This window comes from Kryptolebias marmoratus, linkage group LG5, assembly GCF_001649575.2.
Source record: "Kryptolebias marmoratus isolate JLee-2015 linkage group LG5, ASM164957v2, whole genome shotgun sequence".
In the NCBI taxonomy this organism is placed as follows: Eukaryota; Metazoa; Chordata; class Actinopteri; order Cyprinodontiformes; family Rivulidae; genus Kryptolebias; species Kryptolebias marmoratus.
Genome location: NC_051434.1, coordinates 8,038,107 through 8,043,432, shown reverse-complemented (window position 1 = coordinate 8,043,432; position 5,326 = coordinate 8,038,107).

The following is a 5,326-nucleotide window of genomic DNA, read 5'->3' as shown; positions in this document are numbered from 1 at the left end:
GTTCTGTTTCAGAGTTTTTTTTTCTCCCCCCTCTACATTTTTGATTAATTACTTTTTTCAGCTCTAAAAAAAAAATTACGCGCACAAAACAATGTTTAGGTTGCATTGCGGTTTAAACAAGCTGAAAAACTTTATTGCTTGTAACAAACTCTTCCTTTTAAATTTGTTAAATATATATTTTTTGACTAGTTTTAGAGAGTTTCGAGAAGATTTCATGCTGTCTTGGATCAAAAGAAGGAACTCAAACACACGTACAATTGTTTTTGTCAGTTTTGAGAAAGTTGCCTTGTCCTGAACCCGTTCTCTGGAGGCTTATTATAACTTTTCTTAATTTAGGGACTAACTTTCTTTTTCTTGAAGGAACATAAATCACTTGTTGTCTTTCATGTTGAAGTTTTAAACTAAAATTATGAGTCTGTAGCCTCTTCGGTTAATTCTTGAAAACAGCATTGTGCACATTGATTCACAATGTTAATGACATGTAGATGTATATCCATTGATGATTTTCTGCAGGTTTCATTAAAATGTGTCAGGTGGTTTATGCATTATTTTTGCTAACAGACACTCATCGACCTTCACTTTTTGGCAGAATTTCCACATGCTGCAAACAGATAATAAACAAAGCAAAATTTCTCCAACAACACAACCTTAATACGTTCAAACAGTACAGATCAAAACATTTTATGTTCTGAACAGAGTTGAAAGGTTTGCATCTCTTTAAAAACAGACAAATTACACAAAGATGAACCGATTCAGTATTAGTAAATTAAGCAGAATAGAGATAAAGAGGAAGTAGAAGCCGACACATTGATCCAGTTTGTTTCAGTTCTACAGTTTGAACACAACAAACCAGGTTACTGAATAATAGAGCAAAAACAATCTAAAATTGGGAGAGATTTGATCACAAAAATCATTTATTTTATAAGAAAAAAATATGTTCCTACGCCCTCGGGGGAGCTCAGATGAAACGTTCAAACCAGGTCAGGTCATATCTAACACATACATTCGTGCACGCTCGTTTGAAGCATGTTTTTTTTTTTTTAAGCGGGAGTCCTCATCAACAAAAAGATCAAATCTAACCCTGCACCTGATGAACACAAAACATGATGTGACGGCCTAAAAAGCAACCCAACAAAGAGCTGCAAGAATGTATGTGAAGACTTACTGATGTAATAAAAAAAATAAAAACACCCACATCCTCACACTCTCAGTGAGGTTCAGTCAGTCTGACACCATTGATGCTTAGTTTCATACAGGTAATTTAATGAATTAGCTTTAATTCTGGTGGTATTGTGGTTTTTAATAATTGTTGGGTTCTTTTTGATGTTAGTGTTGTGGGAAAGAATGACCCAATGAGTCTGACTTAAAAGAGCCAAGTGAAATGCATCACTAACATTTAGATGAAAGATTTAATTTAATTTTCCCTCCAGTTGACAACTATTGAAAGGTTGGAACTGTTTCAAAAGGTGTGAAATGTTTGGTTTATATAAATATAAATAAAAATAACAGAAATTAGAGGTTAAAGATGACGTATGTGCAAATAATCCAATGAACAAATCACTACTGAGAAACAAATCCTGCATGATTGTTGTGGCATCAATGAAGGAGAATTATTAACTAATAAATTAACAATTAAGATTTTACAAACAGTCGTGTTCAAATTGTGTTTTGGAGGTGTCATATTTTTGGAAAATTGTCACGTAAATGCTGTATGACTTTGCTGAAGTTTGTAGAGGAATGAATTGGTAACTAAATCATTAAAGTTAAAACAAGCAGAACAGAAGCTAAAACAAACAAAACAATAGCTAAAACCAGCAGAACGCTAGCTAAAAGCTACAGCAGTCACGCTGTTTTAAAAAACAAATCAGAGGTTAAGAAATTTTTCTGAAATTTGAAACATTTTTGTGTTTTTATCATGTAGTTAAAGTGTTTTTCAGCTTGTTGGCTACATATAAATCGTGCAAAAGTCTGACAAGTATCTCATCCACGGAGAAAGATGACGCAGATGACGGAGCTGCGTTATATTCTGTTGCTGTCAATGTCAATTTATTTATATGGAGTTTTAATCTGATATGAGACACAGTGGGTGGGTTATTGCACAGGAATTTCTTGGTCAGCTAAGACAGTAAATAGATCAGGGGAGAATATTATATAGAAGTTTGGCACAAATGCACTCGCCCAGGCCATTCCCTGTCGCTCACTTTTTCCTCATTCTGTCTCCCTCTGAGTAATACTGCTGATTTCTGTGTCACAGAGTTGCCGAGCCACGCACTTATTCCATTGAGTTATACTGTTTCCACTTTCAGCAGAGGGAGGGGAGAGCGGCAACATATTTCTGTTTCCTTCACTCTGAAGATGAAGGGCAGAAGTTATGTATCCTACCAGCAGAAATCAGAGGAACCACGCTGATCGTTTCTCATGCAGACCAGATGACTGATGAGGGGATAAAAAGGCCTGAATATTATTGTTCAATCCTTTATCTTTTTATATCACTATCTTTTAACATTAAGATGTTAAATGTGATTCTTTATAAAAGAGAGAAAATAATAATTTCTCCGTTTGTCAAAGGAAAAACCCATTTATAAAACATATGTCATACATTTAACTCAAAAATGTGTATTTTCTACAAAACCTCAGCATGTATTCTGAGCTGAATGACTGCTGAAATTCACCAAAGAAGCTGAAACTGAGCTGTTAAAGCTGAAAGAAGCAGGTAGCGAGGAGCTGAAAGTAGAAAAAGGCTCTTTAAAAGCTAAAGTAGCCTGTTAGCACATTTACTGAGTTATTAATGGTAAAATAAGCAGAACAGAAAATCAACAAAACTGTAGCAGAAAAACTAAAATTAGCTTCATAGTAACTGAAAGTTAAATATAAGAAAACCTTAGCAAAAAGCCAAAGTAAGCAAAACTGTAGTAAAAAAAAATAAATAAATAAATACAAAATCAGACCATAGCTAAAATTAGTTACACTTTAGCTAAAAATTCAATGAGCAAAAAAAATTGTTAAATTTACTAAACAGTTGCTATTAGCTACATGTAGCAAGACTCTTGCTTAAAGCTAAATTTAACACGACAACAGCTAAAATCTAAATGAAGCATAAGACAAAAACAGAGAAGGTATGTTAACCACATGAACTGATGATATGACAAGATCTTAATGTTTCTTTATGAGGAAATTTTTTTGTAAATAAAGTTTGATAATTTAAAAAGCATAAAAATTACAAATACTAAAAGTGAAAGCACAGGATTCCTAGTTGAGCTGAACGTTTTGATACATGAATAGTTAAATTAGCACAAAGTGTGCAGAAGTGGTTTGATTGCAAAACACGTACGGAAGACACTATAAACAGGAAAACAATAATATGATGCTGAATCAGCATCCACACGATGATTTTCTGTGTGTGAGATGGTCTTTTATCTAACTACCACTGCTAGAAAGAAGAAAGCCTAAATAAGGCTGACTCTCTCCATCTGTGTTCGTGCGGTTGTGTTAAAGGACGCAGAGGGGAACAAAGGATTTCCATGACATGAGGGGCCCAGGGTGGCAGTATAGGGGGGTAAGGGTGGGGGTAGATGGAGGAAAAGAGGATAAATTAGGAAAACGTAGCCCAGCAGAGCTGTGGACAGACCCGGGAGGAGTCAAGACAACAAGGGATCAGAGGATAAATGAGGAAGAAATGAGAGAGAAGTTTTAGAAAGACATGCTTTAATGGTTTTAGAGTTGAGCACTTTTGAAGGTTTTTATTTTTTTAGCTGCCGTTTTCGTTTTTAGCCCAGATTCATTCAACTTGGTGTGAAAGCTCAAAGGAAGTCTGGTTAAGTCAGCTTAGATGGTCTCAGTTAATGGAAGGCTTTGCTGAAGTCAGTCAGGACCAGTTAACTGAATTCTGGGATTAAAAAGTCAACTTGAGCGACCAAAGTCGTGCTGACCTTTTGCTCTGAGGAAACAATTCCTGCCTGACCGAATGAAGCATGTATGGTTCTGTGCTACATTAACAAGCAAACATTTCACTTTATGATTTTAACCGAATAATTCGAGATTGGTTGAACTTGAGTTGATTTTGTTTATTTTTTTCTTGATAGAAAAGATATTTGTTCTTATATTTAATGTAAAGAAAAACTCCACTATGTTACAGAAAAAGGCCAGCTACTCATCTGCCATGAACGGTGGATGATCATGTAGTTGTCTGTGTTTGGGTTTGTCTGTCTTTTAGCAAAATATCTCAAGAACCAGTGGATGGATTTTAATGAAACTCTTAGAAAGTAATCACTGAATGTACATCTTCAGTAGGTTAACTTTTGGAATCAACCCAATTCAAGATGGCCGCCACAGTGAATCAATCACACAAAAATGGTGATAACTGAGTCAGTTTTATAGATACTGAGCTCAAATTTGGTGTGGTAGTGGCTGAGAGTGATCTTCCTTTAAAGGAGGGTGGGCGATATGCATTCCTTCAAAGAAGGCGTTGTGATTGGTTGACACCTAATTTAGTTTAACCTTTTTACTTTGGGTTTTGTTTTGATGTTTTCCGTCCTGCAGTTGGTTCAAGCTGAAGAGCATATCCATGTTGTCACGCTTTTCTAGAAAATGCTTTATAAAATCTGGTTTGATGGCCGATTATCAGCGCACACCCAGACGTCTGTTGTTCCTCCAACAATAGACTACCAGCACCAGCCCCTTTGCATGCGTGTGTGTGTGTGCGTTTGTGTGTGTTAATCACGCTGCTCTTATCAGCGACCGTCAGACCTACAGACACTCTGATGTGCTCCCTGCTGATAGCTGCACTCACAGAGGTCTCGCCCCCCCTTGGGGTTATTCAATAGAGAACTAATAGAGCTAGTCCTGGAGAAAAATAAAATCTGAAGATCATTACCCGGCAAGAATGACGGCTCGGTAAAGCAGTAACTAGCAAACAGCTGATGATACACTGGTCTTTTAATACACTGAGAGGAAAAGGGCTACAAAAGGATCCTAAAACTCCTCCATCCAACAAGATTTTTACTAATTAAAGACCTTTTGGAAGCAGAAAATCTCTGACCTTTATTATAAATCATTATATCATTTGTTTGCACTTCAGTGAAAATGTTCAACAGCATCTCCAAAGTTTGAATGAATTGTGCAGCGTTTGTTCTACAGTTGTTGGGCAAAACTGTCCACCTCTCTTTTTCATCTTTATAGATATGTTTGCATATGTTTTGAAATAGTATTTGTGCATTGTGTGCTTCTCAATTTTGTTTTGTGCAACTGCTTTAATGGTTAATTTGGGAAGAAAATGAAACAGCACCAAGTTCAAAACAAATTTCCCCCGAGGGGACAATATAGCACA